We start from the raw sequence: 26,364 nt of genomic DNA on the forward strand, positions 1-26,364 counted from the left end.
GTGAGGTAGATGGACTCCCTCATTTTATAAAAGAGGAAACTGAGGCACAGAAAGCTCATGAAAATTGCGATGGTCACACAGAAAGTGAACACACAGTTGTTTAGGCTTTGCTGTCTACTCATGTAACCTAGTAAATGGTGCTGTCTGGGTTTTGCTCTGGTTGCATGACCTCTCCAGGCCACAGCTTCTTCATCTATACAATGGGAAGACACATTATAATGTTCCAGAAGAGGGATGGTGAGGGTTTTGTAACTGTGAAGGGACTATTTTAATGGAATTTTCCTCCTCCTCCTCCTCATGAATCACCATCATCTCTAGACCTGGTTTCCTGCTAGTCGTATGTCAAGCTAAGTCATTGCCCTGGAGACCTTGGTGAGACAGATGAACTCACTTCCTTCTTAGGGTAATTGTTTTTTGACTTGGCCTCTACTTATCTCTTCTTTCTTTTTCTTTTTTTTTTTTTAAAGATTTATTTATTTATGCATATAAGATCTGGGGTACAGGCCAGGGATGTGGGGGGTGAAAGGATTCACCAGAGACAGAGTGGGAAACAGAACAGGCAGACTGACTGAAATACACTGCTGAGGGGAGCAGTGGGCGAGACAGGAGAGATCTGCTGCGCCATGTGAGTTGCTCCCTGGCTGGCTGGGGATCGAGCTCATGTTGCAGTGGCTGCTATTGCTTCATAGTGCAGTGCTTAACCCCTTGTGCCACCAGGGAGGCCCTACTTATCTCTTATTTCCATTTTTCTTCTCTACCCACTAAACCTTGACTCAGTTCCAGCCCCCTCTTCTCTTTCCTCAATGATTGCAATAGTTTTCCCACAGGCCTTGCAGCCTTGAGGCTCTTCCTCACCCCCATTAACTAATTTGCTTAATATGGAAATCAAAACCTGTCATTTTTCAGCCCTTATGCCAAGAACGGACTCTAAACTCTTTATGAAATGGAGGCCCTTGATAATATGGCTCCTGAAAGTACCTCTTTTCCATCTACCTCCAGTGTCCTCCAGTTATGCCATGTTCCGGCAGTTTCTGTGACAGGGCATGGTTTTCATGCCTCTTTGCCTGTGCTGTGTCCTTTGCTTACTTGGTCCCTCCCAACTTTGTTTCTACAGTGAATTCCTACTCACTTTACTATCAGAACAAAAACAATATTGTTGCTTTTCCTAACTGTAAATGTTATACATGCTCATTGCAAATAATTAAAATAGGTTAAAATAAAAGGAAGAGTTTCCTTTCCCAATAGCTCCAATGACTGGAGATAACCACTGTAAAGTACATGGGTATAATCATGGAAATCTTAAAATGCATCTCTATCTTTCTATCTATCTATCTATCTATCTATCTATCTATCTATCTATCTATCTATCTATCTATCTATCTATCTACATTTCTTTAAATATGTATAAATGCACACATATTTACAAAAATGAGATCAGGTTGATAGCCTATGTCTTGTCCTGAGTGAAAAAAATTTCAAATGTACAATTTTTTTTCTTGGCAATTTAAAAATATACAACCGGGCCTCCCCCGTGGCGCAGGGGTTGAGCACTGGGTTGCAAAGCTGCCCACAGCCTCTGCAGCGCCGGTTTGATCCCCGGCTGCAGGCGAGGGTCCCACATGGCGCACAGACCTCTCCTGCCGCCGCTGCTCCCCTCAGCAGTGTACTTCGTCAGTCTGCCTGTTCTGTTCTCCGCTCTGGCTCTGGTGAATTCTCTCACCCTCCCATGCTTCTGACTGTACCCAGTGCTTGTATAAATAAATCAATAAATCTTTAAAAAAATAATAAAAAAATAAAAATATACAACCATTTAAACTGAATATAGATTAAGTTAGTGTTCAATTTCCTTACTATATAGTTGTTATGAAGAACAACTCCATTTGGTTAAATTCTAATGAATGCCAGGGCCTCCCTGGTGGCACAGGGGTTAAAGTCTCAGTACAATCAAGCTATCACCAGCCACTGCTGCATGAGTCCATAGTACCTGCCCAGGGAGCTAACCCGCGTGGCACAGCAGACCTCTCCTGTCTTGCCCCAGCTTCTCTCAGCAGTGTACTTCAGTAGTTCTGCCCATTCTGCTTTCCACACTGTCTCTGGTGAATCCTCTCACCCCCTGTAACTCTGGCCTAGACCCCAGTTCTTGTATGCATAAATAAATAAAATAAATTAAAAAAAATCTAATGAATACCATCAAATTTTCCTGGCTTAATTTTCTGAACAGAATTTGTACACAACATATATATATTTTTTTTTCTAAGTGTATGTGTGTGTGTGTATATATATATATATATATATACCTTTTAAAAATACTTAGAAAAATTAAATATCTTAGTACATATAAAGCCCTTTAAAAATATGATGTTATAGGCTGTAGACATTAAGGGTAAATGATGATGGCAGTCCTCTTAGTAAGATCTTCTTGGAACAGAAATTCAATACTAAACTGTTGAGAAACCACCACAGTTTTTAGTACTAGATTGTTGTCAACTTTCATGAAGTTCATCTGTACATGTTGAAACTTGAATTTCAACATGGATACATGGCAAATAATTTAAAACATACTAATTAAATGAGGTAAGTGATGGCAGTTAGAGATTATATTCCTAAAATATGGGACCTAGTGTACTACTTTATTTAAAATATGAATATAAAAGATAGGTTTTTTTTTTTAAAAGATTTATTTATTTATGCGTACAGAACTGGGGTAGAGGCCAGAGGTTCAGGGGATGAGAGGATTCACCAGAGACAGAGTGGGGAGCAGAACAGGCAGACTGACTGAAGTACACTGCTGAGGGGAGCAGCAAGCGAGCGAGAAGAGTTCTGCTGTGCCATGTGGGTAGCTCTCTGGCCAGCAGGGGGATTGAACTCATGCTACAGAGATTGCGGATAGCTTCACAGAGCTGTGCTTAACCCCTTGTGCTACCAGGGAGGCCCCAAAGATAGGATTTTAAAACATAAGTACCAGACTTCTTAAATTAAATATTTTGGACATGTTATCATGTAAAAGAAGTTTTACATGATACTTTATGTTCTTCAACTCTTAATTTCAATTCAAATGTTTACTGATGTCTCATACAAGTAGTAGCCAAAAGAAAATTGGGATTGCTGGGCCTCCCTGGTGGCACAAGGTTTAAGAGGCAACCTATGAAGCTATCATGCTGCAGCCACTGCAGCATGAGTTCGATTCCCGGCCAGCCAGGGAGCTACCCACATGGTGCAGCAGACCTCTCCTATCTCGCCCCCTGCTCCCCTCAGCAGTGTATTTCAGTCAATCTGCCTGTTCTGCTCCCCACTCTGTCTCTGGTGAATCCTCTCCCCCCCCCACCTCTGGCCTGTACCCCAGCTCTTGTATGCATAAATAAATAAATCTTTAAAAAAAAAATTGGGATTGCTATATTGTCATACAAAACATACAGTTATATTATTGTCATACAGTGAAGTAAAAAAATCACAAGAGACAAAGAAGGGCATTATATAGTAATAAAAGGTTTGGGCCAGCAAGAAGATGTAGCAATTAAAACCTATGCACACCTAAAAGCAGAGGCCCAAAATATGTGAAGCAAAAACTGACATGGCTGATGGGAGAATTAGACAATTTTACAATAATAATAGTTGGAGACATCAATGCCCCACTTTCAATAATGGATAGAAAAATTAGAAAGACAATCAATAGGAAAATAGGGAACTTAACCTATGAATAAATTAGACCAGACACTTGCAGAACACCCAATATTATCAGAATACATACTTTTCTTAGTTGCACATGGACCATTCTGTACAATAGACTATATGTTAGCCACAAAACAAGTATTAACACATTTTAAAAGACTGACATCATGCAAAGTATTTTTTCTGATTACATGAACTCACTAATAGGAGGGAAACTGAAAACTTCATGAATATGTGGAAATCATCTTTAAACAACCAGTGGGTCAAAGAAATCACAGGGAAATTAGAAAATACATTGAGATGAATGAAAATTAAAATACAACACACCAAAAAAAAATTTTTTTTTTAAAGATTTATTTATTTATACAAGCACTGGGTACAGTCAGAAGCGCGGGAGGATGAGAGAATTCACCAGAGCCAGAGCGGGGAGCAGAGCAGGCAGAAAGACCGAAGTACACCGCTGAGGGGAGCAGCGGGCGGCAGGAGAGGTCTGCGCGCCATGTGGGACCCTCCTCCGGTGGCCGGGGAGCAGCCGGGGATCGAACCGGTGCTGCAGAGGCTGCGGGCAGCTTCGCAACCCAGCGCTCAACCACTGCTCCACGAGGGAGGCCCCACACCAAAAATTTTGAGATACATAGAAAGCAGTGCTTAGAGTAAAATCTATAGTTGTAAATGTCTACATTAAAAAAGAGAGATCTGGGCCTCCCTGGTGGTGAAGGCGGTTAAGCGCTGCACTGTGAGGCTGTCCGCAGCCTCTGCAGAGCGGGTTCAATCTCCACTGGCTGGCGAGAATCCCACATGGCACGCTGTGAGACCTCTCCTGTCTCGCCCGCTGCTCCCCTCAGCAGTGTATTTCAGTCAGTCTGCCTGTTTTGTTCCCCACTCTGTCTCTGGTGAATCCTCTCACCCTCATGTGCATCTGGCCTGTGCCATGGTTCTTGTACAAATAAATAAATCTTTAAAAAAAAAAAGAGCGAGATCTATATAATGTTATCATGCAATGTTATTTCAATAAAGACTTTTTTGGGAGGAAAAACCCCTAAAATCAATAACCTAAGTAAACCCCTTTAAAGAACTAGAAAAAGAAGGGCCTCCCAGGTGGCGCAGCGGTTGAGCGCTGGGTTGCGAAGCTGCCCGCAGTCTCTGCAGCATCGGTTCGATCCCCGGCTGCTCCCTGGCCACCGGGCCACCGGGCCACCGGGCCACCGTGGGAGGGTCCCACGTGGCGCGCAGACCTCTCCTGTCGCCCGCTGCTCCCCTCAGCAGTGTGCTTCGGTCCTTCTGCCTGCTCTGCTCCCCGCTCTGGCTCTGGTGAGTTCTCTCACCCTCTGGAGCTTCTGACTGTACCCAGTGCTTGTATAAATAAATAAATAAAAATCTTAAAAAAAAAAAAAAAGAACTAGAAAAAGAAGAACAAAGTGACCCCGAAGTTAATAGAAGAAGGAACTAGTAAATATTAGAGTAGAGATAAATAAAATAGAGACTAGGAAAGCAGTAGAGAAAATTAACAAAGTCAAAACTTCCTTGGAAAGTTCAACAAAATTGACAAAACATTAGCTAGGTATTAACTAAGGAAGAGGGAGAAGACTCAAATTATTAAAATCAGGAACAATGGGTACATTACTACTGACTCCACAGAAATAAAAAGAATTACAAGAGAATACTATGAATAATTGGATAACCTAGAGGAAATGGATAAATTCCTAGAAACACACAAACTTCTAAAACCAATTTAAACAGATATAGAAAATCCAAATAGGCAGCTCGTCTGCTCACCTGTGACTATGCAAGTGACTCTTCCTTTCTCCTTTTCCTAATAAACCTGTCCTTTTAAAATGTAAAAAAAAAAAAAAAAAAAAAAAAAAAAAAAAAAAAAAAAAGACAATCTAAACAGACATATAGCAATTAAATGGTTGAATCAATAATTCATCAAAGAAAACTCTAGGACCTGAGGGCTTCACTGGTGAATTCTACCAAACATGTAAAGAAGAATTAACACCAGTCCTTCTCAAATGCTTGTAAAACATTGCAGAGGAGAGAACTTGTCTAATATGCTAAGAGGCATTACCCTGATACCAAAGCAAGATGAGATTACTACAAGAAAAGAAAACTACTGGCCAACTACTATCCCTTCTGCCCACACATGCAAAAATCCTCAACAAAATATTAGCAAACTGAATTCAGCAACATATTAAAAGAATTTTATATACACCATGGTCAACTAGGACTTATTCCTGAACTCAAGGATGGTTCAACATACAAAAATAAATGTAAGATACCACATTAATAGAATGAGGGGGAAAAAAAAGATACATCATCATCCTAATGGATTTGGAAAAAGCATTTGACAAATATGAAAAAGTTCATTATCAAAAACACCCAATAACCTAGGAAAAGAAGGTAACTTTCTTAACATGACAAAGACCATATATGAAAAATCACACAGGTAACATTCAATGATGAAAGACAGAAAGCTTTTCCTTTACAATCAGGAACAAGACAAGGATGCCTGTTTTCTGTCACTTCTATACAACACAGTAGTGAGAGTTCTAGCTAGAGCAATTAGGCAGGAAAAGGAAAAGTTGGAATGAAAGAAGTAAAAGTACTGGGCTTCCCTGGTGGTACAGAGGTTAAAGTCTCAGAGCTATCAAGCTATTGCCAGCCTCTGCAGCATGAGTTCCATCCCTCGCCAGGGAGCAACCCACATGGCTCAGCAGACCTCTCCTGTCTCTCCCGCTACCCGCCTCAGCAGTGTATTTCAGTAGATATGCTTGTGCCTATTCTGCTCCCCACTCTGTTTCTGGGGAATCCTCTCAACCCCCGCCCCACCCCGCACCTCTGTCCTACATTCCAGTTCTTGTATGCATAAATAAATAAAATAAATCTTAAAAAAAAAAAAAAGAAGTAAAAGTACTTCTGTCCATAGACAACATAATTGTATCTCACCTCACACTATATATTAAAGTTATTTCAAAATGAGCTAATGACCTAACTTTCAGAGTTAAAACTTAAAAACCCTTAGAAGAAAACACAGGGGGAAATCTTCAAGACCTTGGATTTGACAGTGATTTCTTTAGCATGACACTGGAAGCATAGACAACAAAAGAAAAAGTAAATAAATTGAACTTTATCCAAATTAAAAACTTTCATTGAATGGTACACTTAAAGTAGTAAAAATGGTAAATTTTATATTATGTGTATTTTTGCTGTAATTTGAAAAGTTAAAGAGAAAAGGCCCCTCAATTCCAATTCAAATGTTTATTGTCTTGGAGGATCTCCTGGTCTTTGACCCCCGTGTGGCCCCTCCCCCCAGTGACCCTTCCTGTGGGACTCTTGTACTTTGCACATCTCTGTTGGAAACCTTTCCTAATCATAGGTCATTCTTCATTTACAAGTTAGTACAAGTTGGCCTCGTCTCCCCTACGGCAATGTGAATTCCCCACAGGGAGTTTGGCACAGTGGCAAGGACCTCAAGCCCTGTGGGTCTCCATTGTCATCTCTACTCAGCCTCTGACCTCTCGAAATTTCCTTAACCACACTGGGCCCCTGAATGTATAAAATGGCGGTGATGAGAGCATCTTCCTCATAGGGCTGTTGTGAGGAGTCAGTGAGGTTGTGTACCTAAAGGTCTTAGGAGGCTGCCTGGCACACAGGACATGCCCAGTGAATTTATCTATTGTTATGTCTACTTGGCAGAAGGCAGGTGACTAGATGGTTTGTAAAATGAATGTTCAACAACAATCCTGCTCTCCTCCAGATGATCCAGCGAACAGATAGAATGTAGTAGCTCTCTGAGTTTATGGTTGAATGCCCAGAAGGCTGTGTACATACACCAGGGTGGAAAAGTTGGTGGGGGGACGGGGGTGGGAGTAAGCCCCTTGTCCTTCTCTGGTCTTGGTTTAGTCTACTGCCCACGACCCCCTACCCCTACCCCCCCACTCTGGGAGCCTGGGTCCAGACCAGCCCTGGCTTCGCTGCCCTGCAGGGCTGAAGGGGGGAAAATGGATAGCCTCCCCCTCCCCACCCTGTCCCTGGGATATTGTCCCCAGGGGCAGAAAGGGACCCACTCTTGGCTTCTCCCTGGCTTTTGTCTTCCTTAGCAGAACCCCTGGGTGTGCCCAGCTTGGGGAGATGGGAAGGATTCAGATTTTGGGGTTAGTGTCAGTTACTGCCACCAAATCCATCAAGGCCCTTTCATCAGCGGAAATAGCTGCACCAACCTAGCCCAACAAGTCCAGACGGGGGTTCCCTGCCCCTCCTCAGCTGCCTTCTCCTCACCCCTTTCCCCAGCTGATAGTCAGTCTCACCCTTCCCCCTTCCCGGATGCAGGGGACAGGCTGAGGCAAGCCAGGGACACACTCAGTTCCCCTTTCCTGGAGCCCCTCCCTGGGGTGACACCACCTCCTCTCCTTCCGCACCCTATCTGCCCTAAGCCCCCAGGACCTGACTGGGTAGGGGCCGGCGGGCAAGTCAGGAGGAGTCCACAGGAAGCTAAGTTTCTTGGGGAAAATGCTTCAGCCAGAACCCTAGAATAGAAAGAGGGGGAACCCTACATACAAAGACAAACTTTAAAACCAACCCTCAAAAGTTGACCATGAGCGAGAACAGGGGGAGAGCATGAGGGTCTGTGGAGGAGGATTGTGGTTGTTCTCTATTATGGGTGGGAGAGGCACGGTGAAACACCTAAGGGGAGCAATTTTATCCTATCAAAATATTAATAAGGATGTAAAACAATAAATAGATAAGTAAATAAATAAACAATAAATAAACAGTCCCTGTCCTGGATAAAAGGAAAAAAATGGAATTCTGTTAGATTCTTTTTTTTTTTTTTCATTTGCTTTTTAGCAGATCACTCCATTGCAGACTAATCACTCCCAACTGAGGGCTAAGTTGAAGCTACTCGCTATGATGTCATGTGGTCTCTGAAACGTGGAAAGTGCTTTTATACTTGCATTGAGGTCTTTCATGTGTTAATAATTTTTTACATGATTTCCTTTAAAAAAAAAGAAATGAAAAAGCAAGCCATAGACTGTGTAAGCGTATGTTTGCAAAGCACATACCTGACAAGATTCATATCAATATGCAAATGGAACCTATAAATCAATACTAAAAAGACATAGCATCCAATTATAAATGGGCAAAAGACTGAAATAAACATTTCATGAAAGGAAATATCAGACTTGCTTCCAGAGAGAGAAAGTAGAATCCTCCCATGAAGTATAATGAAAACCTCTCATGAAGTATAATGAACAGGAAAACAAATGTAAGATGGAAAATAAAAGGGCGGGAGACCCCAGAATATGGAGAGGAAAAGCATTTGCCCAGGATCACGCAGTGAATGAACTAAGACTAGAACTCAGAGCTTTAATGCCCACTTTTCTTTTCCTTACCACATAGCCTGAGTTTCCCTATTTGTCCGTTGAGGCATCCCCGGGGAGGTGGAGGGTGTCTCCTGACTCCGCTCTAACTCTGACATGGTGGGCCTGCTCAGAGGCTCTCTTTCCTTTGCCCTCTTTGTTTCTCCTGGTGGAGGTGAGTAGAGGTGGGGCTAGGGAAGGGGGCCTTCCAGCAGGTTTAGCCTTTATTTTCAGTAACATAACCCACCCTGTCCACTCAGAGGTCAGAAACTGTTGTGTGGGGGGACCCAGTTTGGGCAGTAGCCAGATTGGTTCTGCTGCGTTCACAGCTCAGTACTCATCCAGCCTGCAGACTGACAGATGCCTGATACTCCATTTCTGCCTAAATGTGATTGTTCCAGGAAAGCTCAAGGTGTGGGGCTGGTGTGTACAGATATGGAGGCAATGATCTGCTTAGGACCCATAAGGGTTAGAAGGCAGGATCCCAGTTGATTGGACCAATCTCAGATCCAGGCTTCAGGGGTCCAGACTGTGGTGTGGCCCTGCCCTAGTCTGTAAAACAGTACTTACACAGTACTTAAAACAGTGCCAAAGAACGCAGCGGTTGAGCTCTGGGTTGCGAAGCTGCCCGCAGCCTCTGCAGCGCCGGTTCGATCCCCAGCTGCTCCCCGGCCACCAGAGGAGGGTCCCACATGGCGCGCAGACCTCTCCTGCCGCCCGCTGCTCCCCTCAGCAGTGTACTTCGGTCCTTCTGCCTGCTCTGCTCCCCGCCCTGGCTCTGGTGAATTCTCTCACCCTCCCGTGCTTCTGACTGTACCCATTGCTTGCATAAATAAATAAATAAAATCATCAAATCCTTTAAAAACAAACAAACAAAAAAAAAAACCGGTGCCAAAGAAGTGGGGACAGGTCAGTATTTGTGGGTTCTCACCCGTGCACTCACAATTCTAAGGCCACTCAAGCTCAGGGTACCACTACAATGGGTTTATTTAACAAACAGGAGATTGGGGGAAACAAAAGAGTTTCTAAGACAGTAAGTGGCTGGTTGTCTCACCCCAGATAGTGTCCGCAGTGTCCAGTCGTCCCAGACAAAGCCTGCTTGTGTAAGATGGGTCTGTCCTGTCAATGAGGGCTTGGAGCTGGTGGCACACCGGTAAGCAGCGGATCAGTATCCAACTCAGTGGCAGCTGGAGGTGCTCACAGGTGGGGCTGCTCAAGTGACACAGCAGCAGTCCACATGAATAGTCTGAAGGCCGGGCTGGACAGCACCGTAGACTGGACTGGACAGTTCTGAACTCAATAGCACCAGGAGGTGGTGCCAGACAATTGGAATCAGTGGACAGCTCTCAACAGTCAAGCAGTGCTGGTCTGTAGTGCTAGTTAGCACCAGTCATCAGTGTTACAGCTTTCTGTGCTCTATTGGCATAAGCCAATAGCCAGCATCTCTTTGAGACAGCTGGTCCAGGCTGATGGCTCTCTTTCCATGTGGCGTGAGAAGCAGCGTTGGAGGCAGATAGAGTGGCTGGGTGTCTGCAAAGGTCTGCAGAGGCCTGGAATTCTGCTGAGATCAGGAAGTCTGTGAAGGTCTCAGAGCTTGTGAACTTTCTTTCTTTCTTTCTTTCTTTCTTTCTTTCTTTCTTTCTTTCTTTCTTTCTTTCTTTCTTTCTTTCTTTCTTTCTTTCTTCTTTCTTTCTTTCTTTCTTTCTTTCTTTCTTTCTTTCTTTCTTTCTTTCTTTCTTTCTTTCTTTCTTTCTTTCTTTCTTTCTTTCTCTCTCTCTCTTTATTTCTTTCTCTCTCTCTCTCCTTCCTTCTTTCCTTCCTTCCTTCCTTCCTTCCTTCCTTCCTTCCTTCCTTCCTTCCTTCCTTCCTTCCTTCCTTCCTTCCTTCCTTCCTTCCTTCCTTCCTTCCTTCCTTCCTTCCTTCCTTCCTATTTATTTATGCATGTAAGAACTGGGGTACAGGCCAGAGGTGTGGGGGGTGAGAGGACTCACCAGAGACAGAGTGGGGAACAGAACAGGCAGATTGACTGAAAATACTGCTGAAGGGAGCAGCGGGCAAGTCATGTGGGTTGCTGCACCATGTGGGTTGCTCCCTGGCCTGCCAGGGATCGAACTCGTGCTATCGTGGCTGTGGTGTGGGTACGAGCGGATAGCTTCATAGGTTGCATCTTAACCCCTTGCATCACTAGGGAGGCCCAGAGTCTGTGAATTTCTGTGGCAATCTGCTGAATCCCATGGAGTTCTTCAGCTTGATGCTTCTTCAGAGGCTTTCTGCTGAATGAATTAAGCTGGCTGCTTGTTCTTCTTATATCCTCTTCAGGATCCCTACCCTATAAGACTGATTGGACTGGTTTTCAATCCTGTTTCATTGGCATTGGTTAAGCACCAATCAATTTGCTCCCATTTTCAATCTATATAATGAGCTGAAGGTTTGAATGACAGCTGGAGAGCTCGAATCTGATTGGTACATTTATGATCCTGGTGCCAGATTTAAAAGGGAAAAGTCCTACCCCTGTCTAGACTGACCTGCACTGAGGTTGGGAGGGCTCATGGGCTGAAGCCAACCTCAGTGGGGCTGGAGAAACAATGCCACCTACCTCTCCTCAGTGGGACCAGATTTAACAATTCAGGGGTCCCTGCAGCAGTCCTGGGTTATGGATCCCAAGGGATGCAGGGCAGGCTGCCGCTAGGAGCCCACTTCATTGGCCCAGCAAGCTGCAGGACTTTCTCCCTGCAGCTTCAGGGAGCCATGGCACTGGGATGCACCAGTGGGGCTCAATGCTACTTAGGTTTGGCATTGCCTTTACTGCTGGAGGTTGCGCTGGGCAGCGGGGGGAGGGGAGGAAACTTGCCACTGTAGCCCCAGTGGGGCTACATGCCCTGAGGGAAGAAGGAGGAGAGGAACACCTTGGAGTGGCCTGGACACCGCATGCAGCAGTGTCAACAAAGTGGATCATGCCCCACGGTGTCAGTTTCATCAGGAGTTAGGTACAGAATGGCTGGGGTGAAGGCTGTAGGAGAGTGTCTGGGTCAGAGAAATCCTCATTCCCCTCTGATTGATTTGCTCTGCTTGAAGAAGTCAAGCACTAAGGGAACAATGTCTTCTCTTTTGGTCAATATCGCCTGTCAAAGATGGGTGTGTTTGTGAGAGAGAGAGACTTGGGGAGCCCTAGAGGATGCTCTGGGAGCCCCTCTCTTTTCTAGGCCCTCCTCTCCCCCATGGGCTGCGTGGATTTAGGGAATTTAGGTAAGTCACTGGAACTTGACCTCTCCATCTGGATAATGGGCCCCTACCCTGCCATCTCTCTACCAAAGGTGGGTGTGGGAATCTCCAGGAAGAAAAGGGTGGTTTCTGGAACTACATCATCCTTCATCAGCTATCTATTCCTCACCATGACCTGAGGTAGCAGTTGCCAAAAAGGAAATTGTTAGCCTATCCTGAGTCAAAACATCCCCATTTCCAGAGAACATCTGACACAGCAGCCCTGTTCCTACTCTGGGGGAGCTTATAGTCAGTCAGTCAGTCAGTCAGTCTGTCAGTCAGTCAGTCAACATATATAGGCTGGGGCAGACCCAAGGAGGAGGAGCCCCTTTCAGCCACCTCCTAGCACATCCTAGACAGGGTGGTGGAGTGCGTCTGCCTCATAAAACTACCAAAGGCCTCCTGACCAGTCCCGAAGGCAGCTCTGTCTTTTGTTCTCATCTCTCTCTGCCCCTCCCTTGCTACCAGGCAAATGAAGGCCCTCTCTTTCAGCAGGCTGGGCGCGCCATGAGGCCCTGGGCCACTGTTGTTTGGGGCCCAGCACAGTGTCTGCACGTGAGAGGTGCGCATTCAGTGAAGTTAGGATACTGATGGAATCCAATCCCTGTCTCCTTCCCCTTCTCTGGACGAGGCTCCAGGGGCCCTGGGCTTGAATGCCTCAGGGAAGGGGAATGTTACAATACCATGGACAAGTGGGCAAGTCTGTCTTGGGAGGGATATTGGGTTGAGAAGAGAAGGAAAGAGAAACACACTGTCAATGAGACCCTGGGTGACGGGGAGATCCTGCTAAAAACTCTCAGAAGAGAATGGCAGTCAAAGTATCTAAAAGGGTCCTGGAGCTCTCCTCCCCATGCCACAGCTTTTCTACCTTGGAGTTGAATGCTATAGGTAGGGTTCCTTCGGACATAGCCATTCCTAGAAAACCTCACTCCTACCTCCTGCATCTTGGCTGCCTCTCTGTCTGGCATGGGGTTGAGGTCTTAGGATTATCTTTCTTTTGGAGAAAAGACCTGGTACCTGGAGACTTAGAAAGGTCTGTGAAAGGCCTTGAGGCCGAAGGGGATGAGGTCCAGGAGGGGCAATGGTGAGGGGGGATGCAGGAAGATCTTAGACAATGGTTGGGGATCTCCATACAGAAAGAGAATAAATGACAAATAATTGTTTCGTATATTTCAGCTATTCCGTAGGACAATGGCTCTATTTTTATTTGCTAAACCTGGCAACCTACCTCCACATCCATGACCTTCATCAGGGATACCTGTCTCCCCCAGGTTGCCGGGAAGTAGAGAAGACCCTCATTCCAGTGGTCTGGCCACACTATTCCCAGCCAACTTGGGAAGGTCCTGGGAAGTTTTGGCTCCATGGCTGTTGCTGCAGGGACAGACGGTGCCTGCGGTAAGCAGCAAGGCGGGGTGTGTGTGGAATGGCAAGGGGGAGGGCATGGGCAGTGGCAGAACCAGAGAGACAAGGGAAAATTTCTCTGTGGGTTGCTGTCTCGTCCCCTCCCCAGACTCATGCCACTAGGGGCCTGAGTCACAGGGGTGCTGGGGCTGTGGCTGGGCCTGGGACAGACCAAATTTTTCCACTCAGCCCCCAGCCCTGTAACAGGACTCACCTGATTGGCCCCACCCACCCAGAGGGAAATTCCAGTCCTAAATCCTGTCCGGAATTCTCACTCTGGCCAGTCAGTTCCGTGTTGGGGGTAGGGGAGCTTCTCCAGCCAGGGGACACCTCTGGGACTCCCTTCTGCTCCACGAGAGAGGCTTGTTGAGGGAGGGTTGGCGTGGGCACAGCTGGAACATCTGTGGGGGTGGGCACAGGGGCAGCAGGGATGTGAAATCTGAGGCTGAGGCTGGGATAATGTGTGTAAAGATTTCTTTTGAGGCTCCCCGGATTCAGTGGACACCAGTTTAGACCATCCCCAATCCCAGTGTGTGTCTGTGCGTGCGTGTATGTTTGTACTCTTGAACGTGTGTGCATGCACGCACGCACTCATGCACTTCTCACCCAACCGCTGGTGTAGAGGGTCTGTAATTACAGAGTATTGCCAACATAAAGCTCGTATTTAGCCCGATGTTCAAGGCCCTTTGTGCTCAGACCTCAAGGCACCTTCCCATGGTTATCCTCGCTGCTCCCTTTGGTGTCCTGGGCTCTCATCCAGGTCCTCAAACTCAAATGCCTACAGGGGCCAGACAGGTAACTGGGGACAAGGGAAGTAGACTGGACTGAGGGGGGAGGTGTGAAACTCAGCTTCTCAATGGTTGTTGCATTTCTGGAATTTAAGACTCCAAAGCCCGCCCTCCTCCACCCCCAGCCTCATTGTTTACCTTCTGGCTCTGGAGATGGACTGCACCTTTTTCAAGGGTGCTGTGCAGGCCAGCGCGGGTGAGCCAGACGGAACATGTCTGAGGGCTGGATGTGGTCCATGGGGTGCTAGTTTGCAACCTCCCCACCTGGGCAAATTGCAACTTTCCCTGTTTATTGTATAGGTCCCTCTCATTCCTGTCTCTGTGCCTTTGCTTCAATGGTTTCCTAGGCCTGGAATGCCCTCTCCAGGGGTCCAAATCCTACCTATCCTTCTAAGTTCATTCCACAGGCTATCTCTCTCCTGAAGCCTCTTTACCCTTACCTTGCACTCCTTCGATCTTTTGTGCATCCCTTGTGATCCAAGTCACTTCCTGCCTTGTGTTAGGTTATTTACAATCCTGCGGAATCACCTGTAGGGATCGGTTCTGTGTCAGTTAACCTCTGGCTGCCTGGCACAGAGCAGCAGCTCAATAAATAATCATAGTGCGAATGTCAAGTGAATATAAAAATCCAGACCCATCCCTCTGAGTCAGAGCTGGGCTAAATCATGGCATTGCTCATTCATTATTGCTGTGTGACAAAAGGCAAGTACTTTGGGCCCCAGTCTCCTCATCTGTAAAATGGGTACCTTAGTAGTATCTTTATCTGGTGATAATATGAAGAATGAATATATGAATGCATAAGAAGCACTGAGAAGCATGCTGAACACACCCAATATGCATAAACCATCACCCTCATCACTGTTGTTATTAGAAAAAATGCTGCCTCCTCCAAGAAATTTGTCTGAGTCCTGCAGTTGGAATTCATCTCTCCCTCCATGGAATTCCTACTGTACTTTATTTGCTGGGTGTTTAATTAGCAACCTACGCTGCTGACTCTCCCATCAGAATGTCACCTCTTGGAGGGCAGGTTCATGCCTCAGTGATCTTTGTGTTTCTTGGTCATTCATGCAGCAGACACTGAATGTCTTCGAAAGCCAGGCCCTGTGCCAGGGGGCTGGAGATATGTGGTGAAAAGATTCAACCCTTATAGCACTTGGCGCTGTGCCTAGGATAGTGTCTGCTCTGTCACCTTCTTCCTACTACCTCGTGTTTCCTTGCATCACTATGGGATGGACTGGAATGGGGTGGAGCCCAGGAGAGCCCAGGCCCAGCTGACCATTGACAGGCTGTTCTGCCCATTCTGTACCCCCTTTTCTCCCCCCTCCCCCGACCCATACACACTCTGGGAGGGCAGGGAACAGCTGGTAGTCAGGGAAAAGTGAGCATATTGGACATGGGGGGACCAAGTCTCCTTGCCTGCGATGGGATCCCTCAACTCCTGCGTTAGTCCCTAGTTCCTGCACCTCTGCATCCCCAGAGATGCTGAGGTTCAGGCCTCACTCATACCTGTGGTGCAACCTGGAGAGGTATTTGTGAACCAGGCATTTACAAGTTCTGGAGCCAGACTCCTGGGTGTGACTTCCAGCAAGTTGCTTGGCCTCTTCATGCCTCAGTTTCCTCATAGAGGAATTATATGAATTAATACCTGTATAGTCCTCAGTATTATGATGGACTACTTTTCACTAGGCTGGGAGTTAGGAGGCCCAGGTTGATTCTCCATTTACCCCTAATTCCTCATGCGACCTTGGACAAACCCTTTTTTCTCTTTGGGTCTCAGTGTCCTGGGATGTCAGATAAGTGGTATGTACTGGTCTCCAAGCTGGAGAGCCTTTGAGTTTATGATTTTCACCTTAGGGTCCAACCTCTGTGAGTGGGCCATACCCACTCCTAAGGACCAATTTCTCCTTGAATTTGGGTTCCAGGGATCCTAGGCCCTGTTCTCCAGTTCCAGCTTTAGTCTTGGGATTCAAGTCCTTAGTACCTGTCCTAAACCCCAACATACTCCTCTTTCGACACACCCAATTCTCAATGTCATCCCAGGTGGAAGGTGGCAGTAGGGTGCCTGCACCTGCGCACCTCACATCCCTACCACTTTGCCAGAGGCGCTGGCTGTGCCTGAGGCCCACAGCCCGAGAGCGCAGAAGGAGAGAAGGAAAAGCACCTGTGTAACCCGGCTGTAGAGGGGCTTGGTATAAGGGGCCTGGTATGAGACTGGCAGGACTCAGAGGGCGTAAGAGGGCCAGGCCACTTGAGAGGGGAGGCCCACAGCTGTGAGTGGGGGTTCTGAGTGTGTGAGGCTCTGCCAGGCTCTGGCTGAGAGTTCTAGTGGAACCTGAATGGGAGGGACAGCCATTGTTTGGCCTTCCACTTGCACTGCAGCAGGGTCCTTCAGTGGGGAGGGGAGAGAGGCCAGGGAAAAAGAAGGAGGTGCTAAAAGTATAGGCTTGGGAAGCCTAGCACGGGACCTGGCTCCCCTCCCCTACCTAGGCCAGGATGAAAGCTCCCGCGCCTAACCAATAAGTCTGGGTCCTCATTAGAGACTCTAATCCTCCAGTCCCATTGCAGATTTAGGGGCCTTCACCCCCAGATCTGTCGACAAAGGACAAGTGATGGTTTCTCTGCCCTCCCTGATACCCACAGGCTGGACTAAGTGGTCAACAGTGGGGGGCCACTGGAACTCCATGATGGAACTTCTGGGAAGTGGAGGAGGGAGAAGATAGGCGTCTGAGGGGAGGAGTCCTGGGAAAAAGAGGAGGAGGAGGCAAAATTCTGACCAAGTAGGAGAGTCCCTGGCAAGAGCCACTTCTCCCTTCCCCTTGCCCCTTGCTACCCCGGAGATCCCCCACTGAGGGGTGCCTGGAGGACAGGCACAGACCCAACTCAGCACCTAGTCTGAAGCAGAACAGTGAGGGCCCAGGAGTTAATCCAGGGCCTCGGGCCTCAGTTTCTGCAACTTGCCCATGGGGCTGACCGCTCATTCACTGGCCCTTGCTTCCAGTCCCTGCGCCAGCACGAGGGTAAAGGGAAAGGCCAAGGGGAACACATTTTGGCAGGTAAGTATAGCTAGTGCTGAAGGGCCAGCATTTGCTCTGCATTTGCAATTGGCTCCTGGTCTGGATGGCCTATTGCCGCCTGCATTGTTTTCATTGGCCCAGTCGTTCCTGGTGGGGTGTGGAGCAATCCTATCCCTTCCCTTTTACCTCCATTCCTCCCTGGGGCTGCTGAGAGCAGCTTTCCCGGCCTCTTCTTTCTATGCTGCCCAAAAAGAGCTGCGTTGGGAGGTCCAAGGTTCTCTCTGCTCACCACCCCTCATATCTACCAAGCCTCCTTGAATGGGGGTGTTGGGCTGGGGACTTTGAGGAAGGAAGAGAACCTGTCCTCAGGCCACTTCCAGGCTGATGGGCCAAGACACAGAAAACAGACTTGGAAACGGACAAACACACTATATGTCACCCACCCTCGATCGAAAGGGGCAGGTGGTCAGTTAAATAGATCATGGAGAAAATCAATTGAATTTCACTGGAAGCGAGAATCACAAGTAAAGTTCATATTGCAAGAAGAAAGAACACAGCTAATTAAACTGTGACACAGTGCCTTCTTGTTATTGATTACAAGGAGCATCTTAACTTCAGAGATGTTAAAATGTGAAAAATCTGTGTCAGAGAACAAAAACAAAGTAAAAAACATTTTTCTTGAACATTTTTTTCTGCAGCTGTCAGCACCATGCCTGGCACATAGTAAAGAGATATTAAATATTAACTACTGTGGCTGTTGTTTTGTATGTATGTGGATTGTGTAATGTGTATGCATGGATGTGTGTATGTATGTGAATAAAAGGACACATAGGTCCTTTTATGCGAATTTTGTAGTGTTCTAAAAGCTAATGTCACTAAGAACACAAGTGGACAGAGTCACGGAGATGGCTTGAGGGGCACTGTGCCATGTGTGAAATCTACAGGTTACCTGTCATCGCCACAGATACAGAAGGAAGTTGAATCTGAAGACCATGTTTGCCCGTCTCAGAAAAACACCATCCTGACTCATTCCATCCATCCAACCATCCGTCCATCTGTCCGTCCGTCTGTCCATCAGTCCATCCATCTATCCATCCATCCATCAAGATATTTATCGAACGCAAGTGCCTTGACAGCCACTGTGCTTAGTCCTCTCCTCTACCGCCCTCCATGTACCTTCTGGCTGACTCCATCCATTAGGAGCATCCAGGCCTCAGCTATTAGAACTGGTACATCAAGGCCAGATTGGCCCTGACCCTGCCTCAGGGCTCTTTCGTCTCTCCAGGATCAGCTGGACAGAAGGAAGCTTTCTCTGGCCATTCCCAATCTCATCCACCGCAGGGGAGGAGATCTTCATGTCCCAAGCACTTCTAGGCTAAACCTTGTCTCTGCTCCCCTCCTACCCAAGTAGGCCCTCAGTTGTTTATTGTTCATGCAGACTCCAGGGGCCAAGGCCTTTTCCACACCCAGGCCTGAGCTGTCCCGTCCCCAGCTTTCCAAGAATGGCCTCTGTCGAGTGCACATGGTTGTGAAACCATCCTGCTGGGGCCTCCAAAGGATGAGGCCATTTGGGCTGAGTGGGCTGCCTGGGGCTGCCAAGGTCAGGCTGGGGCCTTGTGTATGCTGGGAGCCAGTACTCAGGGGGAATGGCCCATCTCCGCCCTGCCTGCGGTCTCAGGCACTATGGCCCCCACCCGCCTTCTAGCAGGGCTAGTGAGCAGCATGACCCCCTTCCTGTGGCCTCCCCCTCTGGGTGTGAGGACAGGACTCGGGCTGCGGGTCAGGTTAGGGGAAGTAGTCACTCAACTGAGGCTGGCCACTTAGAAGCAGGGTTTGTGGCATTTGTACCGGCCGGGGAGAAGGGAGGGAATGTGAGGAATATCCTGACTCAGCAGTGCCCCCCCCAGTCCCCCAGCTCAGGGACAGGCGTTGGGGAGGACTGATTACTGAGGACATGCAGATGGTAGAAGCCTGTACGTCCCTCCCTCTCCCCACCCCCATTCTGATTCCCCCCCAGCTGTGTTTGGAGGAGAGGCTGGGCAGAAGTCAGAAACACAGAAATGCCCCCAAAGATGCTGGGGAGGCCAGAAAGGAAACTAAGAGAGGGGACAGGGTATGCTTTTTAACATTGTCCTAACTGGGGGAAAAAAAAAAAAAATAATATATATATATATATATATATATATATACATATAAAGGATTGTCCCAGATATGAAAAGGATTATTGCTTTGAGGGGACAAGTTGGGGGACAGTGTGAGCAGGGGCTTGGCCAAGGAGTAAAGGGGCTGTGGGAGGTGGGGGGAGGGGCATTTTGAGTGAGCAAACAGTGGCCAAAGCCCAGGCCCAGGCGAGCAGGCGGTGGCTGGAAGCCCGCCACGGCCGACTCTGGAACTCCTTTCCACAAGCTGATTATAAGCTTCATTAAGGCAAAGACTATCTCGTAACATGTCTTAACTGCCTGACACTCCCTCCACAGAACTGGGCACACAGTAGGCATTGTGCCCAAGTTTGACAGGCCTCAGTTATTTTTAAAGTGGTCTTGCCGTAGCAGGTACCCCAAATCAAACTCACACCCATAATCCCGACTATTTACATTTCTCCTTGGGCCTTCCAGAGACTTTGTAGGCAGACACTTATGTAAGACTGACTTCTGTAAACTTAGCCTAAATCCCGGTTTTCCAGCAGCCTTCCAGGAGAGTGTGTGCACTGGCTGATGGGATGCAAATGCGTGTGTCACTCTCCTTGTGTCTTCGCTCTGAAGTAACCCTTGTTCATGGGCAAGGAGAGCTGGTGACACCCTTGCCAAGAAGGCCTGTGTTTACGTTGCTGCTACAGATACCTGCATCGTTCATCTACTTTGAAAGGATTCTGAATTACGTAAAAATGGATTTATGTAAGATTGCCAGAACACAATACTAATGTGATTTGGGGACCGTGTGTGTGTGTGTGTGTGTGTGTGTGTGTGTGTGTGTTTATGTGTGTGAGTAGTGGATTGTCTTCATGTACAGATTTACAGCCATTTTGAGCCAGAAAGCCCTATTTTAACACTAAGGAAACTTCACAGAACCCAGGACAGGGGCATTATCCATCATTTGAGAAAATCTGCGAAGAGGACAAACTACAGCGAAGTTTGAAATAATTTAAACGAATCATCTATTTTTAATCTCCATAGTATTTATAGAAATTTGAAGAAACAATAGCAAATGTATTCGGGAATATTAGCCATGTGACTATATGGGCAAAGATGTTCATTGCAATTGTTATTTAGTAAGTGAAAGAACTAGGATCTGTTGGGAAATCATCCGTTAACTGGGTACATAAGGCCACACTTAACTGTTGGGTGTAGAGCCGTGGTGGGGGGGAGCAGTGTGTGTGAAAATGGAAAGGGAGGACTTAGAACACAGTATTTTGCTTGTGAACCTTCCGTGGCCCTGGAGGGAGGACAGGAAGGGGTGGGAGGCAGGGAGGGACTTTGTGATGGTCTCAGATCTGGAGGTGCTGGGAAATCCATTCTGGGAGCAAGTTAAGTTAGTGCTACATCTTGAGTTCTAGGTGGGGGTGGGGAGAGGAAGCTGGGGTGGGGGGTGGGTGTCAGACCACAAAGATTCCAGATGTCGCTAAGCAGAGGCTCCCTATCCTTAGAAAGGGGACAGCCTCTCTGGGGGCCACATGAAAGACATTCAGGAAGTTATTCCCTGTGTTAACCAAGATCCTTCTTGCTGCGGTTTCTGACCATCCTTTCTTTAGTCTCTCCTTTTGATATAATTGCTCGCTGGGCTCAAGGAAGCTGGGTGTAGATCTTCCATTTGCAGTTCCAGGAATCCTGTTTCCCAAACCCCAAATCTGGGTCTGAGGTCTGACAGGTCCCAGAAGAGCTGTGCAGTTATGAAGCAGGATCTATAAAACCCTCAGGGCCATCCAGAAAACCAGAGCAGGAGCGAGACACTCCCACCTCTCTCCCGGGTGAGATCTCCCGCCTCCCCCACCCAGGGAGCTGGCGGTGGCCCGTCAAAGGCGTGCTCACATGTCCGCAGCGCTGGCTGGTGGGTGCTTCTCCAGCAACGTGCTGAGAGAGCACTTGTGAGCCATGGGGGCAGGGGCAGGGGTCAGGGGTCAGGGTGCTTTTTAATTTCTCGTTAGCGATGACAGCTGTAGAACTCAAGCAATTAAGGAGGAAGACTCCCCCAGAATGCCAGAAGGCCAGTCCCCCCAGCTGCGCACATCTTCCTCCCGTCCTTCTTTTCCACCCCCACCGGCCCAGCATACACAGAGCCTTCCCCTCTGGGCCCAGGAGGTTGTGGGGGTGCAATTAAGGGGATGAAAGAATTGCAAAGGGGTCCCCTCTTCTGGGCTTCAGTAGGAGGAATAGGATGGACAGAGTAGGGAGGGGCTGGATATAGAAGGCACCTTCTTCATCACCCGCTCCTGGGGGAAGGGGCTTATGGAAACTCTCTTCAGAGTTGGTAGTGAGGATGTGGAGCATAAATGACCAAGGGCATAGCAGCTTTCCCTGTACTTCTAGACACAGCCTAACTCTGGGGGTTTAGGAAAAGGGTCTCTTGGGAAGCTTGGTGGGGCGGGGGACTTTTATTCTGTTAAGATCTTCGGGGCATTCAATCTCTTTGAAATTTTCTCTCCATCATCTGACTTGGGATCAGAGCAGGAACTTCGTCCTGCAGTCCCCTCTGGATCCCACCTTTTCTCCCTTGTATTCTGTCCCCAGCCGCACGGAGAGGGTACCTGGTGCTCAGTGCCACTCTTTTATTAACAGCAGTCCTGGCATGAAGGTGACAGGTGTGTCTTTGGATGCAGGAGTGAATCTCATCTCCTCAGTCAAACAGTTCTCTCCACCCACCAGCTGATGTTTGAGACCCTCCATTAACATTTGCTTCCTTTAAAGCTGTCTCCTCCTCGTTAAATTGTCAGTACCCCTGGGAATGGAACCCCTTTATCATGAAAAAAAGATCTAACAGCTTATATTGATAAAGAAGTAACTGGGGTGGGGAGCATGCTGGCCAGGATTCCGGGGGTGGGGTGGGGGGAGGCGGCAGGTTTACAGGGAAGAGTGGTTACACTTCACAGCATTCCCTGCTTCTGATTAAGTCTGTAGAGCGTGGGAGAATGACAACGAGGCTGGTCTTCTCTGACCTAAAAGAAAAGAAAGCCCAGTTCTCATGATCATGGCCATTATCAACAGCCTCCTGTGGATACGGAACTCCAGGAAGGCTACAAAGATGCTCAAAATATGGACTTGGCCTCAAGATGCTCCCAGCCCGGGGCACCGACCTCACCTGAGTGAGCAGTGTGGCACGGAAAGAGGTGTTAGAGAAAGGGCTTGCTTGTGCCAAATGTTATTTTAGGGGAAGGAGCCAGGTGACAGTGACCATGGAGGATCTGAGGCAGGGAAGAGGGCGATGGTGAGACTCTTTGGAATCCCCTGTCATCTGCAGATGGGTTGAAGAGACCTGAGTTAGGCTGGTAATGCTGGGAACACAGAGACTGGGACTTATGGAGAGGCATTTTGGAAAATGAATCACCAAGACTCTGACTATGAGGATGATAGGAGAAATAAGAATTGAGTGCAGGGCCTCCCTGGTGGCGGAAGGGGTTAAGGCGCAACCTATGAAGCTAACCGCAGCCACAGCCACCACAGCATGAGTTCGATCCCCGACCGGCCAGGGAGCTACCTATATGGCGCAGCAGACCTCTCCTGACTTGCCCGCTGCTCCCCTCAGTGTGAATTTCAGTCACTCTGCCTGTTCTGTTCCCCAATCTGTCTCTCGTGAATCCTCTCACCCCCACACCTCTAGCCTGTCCTCCAGTTCTTGTATGCATAAATAAATGAATCTTTAAAAAAAATTGAGTGTGGGTTAAACTTCAGTACTTCATTGGGTCACTCGGTGAAGGACAGGTCTGGCAGAGCTGTGTTGGGATGGCAGGTGAGTTCTATTTGAGCACAGTGCATTGGAAGAGAAGTCATTCCCCTCAGAAGAGAGCAAGATGGGAGGCAAGCCAAGCACACACAGAGTACAACTTTTCCTTAAAGAACTGTACAAATATCAGCAGTCCTTCAAGATGCTCAAGACAAGAAGCTAGATTGTTTTTCAAGGATCTTAACTATGATCAAACCATTTTATCCATCTGTGGAATAGTTCCTGGTGTACCCTAGGCACTTGGTACAGTCTTGTTTGAAGACACAAACCCAACGGTCTAATTGCTGCTATCTAATTGGGGATGACAGTAATGTAAAACTCTTAAAAAAGGTAATATGTATCTATGACCATATCCATGTCACACTGAGTATGTTCGTTGTTTGTGGTATAACAAATGATCACAAACTTTGCACCTCACAATAACACCCATCTGATAGCCCACAGCGCTGTGGGTCAGAAGGAAGGTATGACGTGACTGGATTCTTTGAAATCAAGGTGTTGGTTGGATTCAGTTTTATCTGGAGGCGTTGAGGGAAAAATCCACCTCCAAGATCATTCTTATTGTTGGCAGAATTGAGTTCTTTGTGAGTGCAGGGCTGAGATTCCTTTTCCTTGCTGGCTGTCAGCCAGGACTGCTGGTAGCTCCTAAAGGCTGCCTAGATTCCTCGCCACATGGTCCCCTGCATTTCGAAGTCAGCAATGGCACATCAAATCCTTCTCATGCTTTACATCTGACTTTCCCTTCTTTGGTCAAAGAAAAAGCTTTGCTTTTTTGGAAATTGTGATAAAACACATATGACATGAAGTTTACTGTCTTAGCCATTTTTAAGCCTACAGTTTAGCTGAATTAAGTGCATTCATAATGTTGTACAACCAGCACCGCCATCTATCTCCAGAGCTCCTTTCATGTTGTAAAGCTGAAACTCTATACCCATTAAACAATAACGCCCCACCCGCCCCTCCCTCTGGCCCCTGGCAACCACCATTCTACTTCCTTGCACTATAATTTTGACTCCTTTAAGTACCTCATGTAAGTGGAATTGTACAGTATTTCTCTTTCGTGATTGGCTAACTTCATGTAACACAAAATCCTCAGTGTTCACCCCTGTTGTAGCATATTGCAGAATTTCCTTTTTAAAGGCTGAATAATATTTCATCCACAGAGGAACACTTGGGTTCACATGTAGCTATTGTGATACTAGCTAATGCTGATACGAACACAGTGTACAAAAATCTCTTTGGGACTCTGCTTTCCATTCTTTTGGGTATATTTCCAGTAGTGGAATTGCTGAGTCATAGGTTAATTCAATTTTTAATCTTTGAAGGAATCTCCATACTATTTTCCACAGCAGCTGTACTCCTTCATTCCTAGCAACAGTGTACAATACGTTCTACTTTCTTTGCATTCTCACTAATTCTTGTGATTTTCTGTTTTTAAATTTTTTTTTTGATAAGAGCATTCCTAATGAATGAGAAATAGTATTATATTGAGGTTTTAATTTGTATTTCTCCAATGATTAGTGATGTTGAAATTTTTTAAAATTTTAATTAATTAATTAATTAAAAAAAGATTTATTTATTTATGCATATGAGAGCTGGGGCCAGGCTAGAGATGTGGGGGGTGGTGGTGAAAGGATTCCCCAGAGACAGAGTGGGGAACAGAACAGGCAGACTGACTGAAATACACTGCTGAGGGGAGCAGCGGGTGAGACAGGAGAGGTCTGCTTCACCAGATGTTGAGATTTTTTGATGTGCTTTTGATCTATCTCTTCTTTAGAGAAATGATTCTAAGTCTTTGGCCCATTTTTGAGTTGGGTTGTTTGTTTTTGTTGTTGCTGTTGAGAACTCTCTCAGCGCATGTATGCTGGGGTACGTCAGGGAATCTTAGGAGATCATCTTAGAATTCTCCCTATCACCCTCAGAATTAAATGTGGAGTTCTATAAAGGCTTATAAACCTTTTCATGTTCTGACTCCTAGCGACCTCACTCTCCAGCCATTCAGACATTTTTACACTTCCTCAAAAAAACACAAGTATGTTCCAGCCTGGAATGCTCTTCCCTAGACATTTCCAGAAACTTCTCCCTCATTTCCTCTAGTCTCTATTCAGAGACAGCCCTTTGCTTACCCTGTTGAAATAGAAATAATCCCACCCAGCCTACTTGGTCAATATCCCATCATCTTGCTTTATTTTTCTGCACAGTATTTGTTACCACCTGAAATATGTACATATATGTATCTGACTATGTATTTATAGCCTGTGTCCACTGGAGGTAAGCTCATTAAGGGCATTCATTTTTTTATTCACTCTTCTATCTCCAGTGCTTAGAATAAGGACTAGCACATAGTTTAGGTACTCAATAAATATTTGTGGAATGAATGATTTGATGTGTTTTTACTTCTACTGAGAAGTTTGGAAATGGAACTGTCATTCCAGAGCACAAAATACATGAGAATTTTTTCCCCGTATTTTTAAAAATAATTTAATATTTTTAGTGGATTTAGAAACCTTTAATGAGAGCAACTTAAACACATAGTAAATAAACAAAGGAAGTCACAAAGCTCAGAGAAAAAGTAATGAAGTAAAAAACAGTAGACATTAGATAGCAAAGAAACCAAAAACTGTTTTTTCAAAAAATCAATAAAACTGATAAACCACTAGCCAGATGGATCAGGAAAATAAGACTGAAGATAGTGACTTTATTATAGATTATGCATATATTAAACAGATAATATAGAATATTATTAAGAGAATATAATAAGGAGGTTTGCTCCAATAATTTCTATAAATTAGATAAGCAATTTCCTTGAAAGGTGTAAAAACTACAGAAATTGGGCCTCCCCGGTGGCGCAGCAGTTGAGCTCTGGGTTGTGAAGCTGCCCGCAGCCTCTGCAGCGCTGGTTTGGCCGCCAGTGAGGGTCCCACATGGCACGCAGACCTC

The sequence above is a fragment of the Talpa occidentalis genome, unplaced genomic scaffold (genome assembly GCF_014898055.3).
Source record: "Talpa occidentalis isolate TD23 unplaced genomic scaffold, MPIMG_talOcc4v2.1 talOcc4.2, whole genome shotgun sequence".
NCBI classification, from domain to species: Eukaryota; Metazoa; Chordata; class Mammalia; order Eulipotyphla; family Talpidae; genus Talpa; species Talpa occidentalis.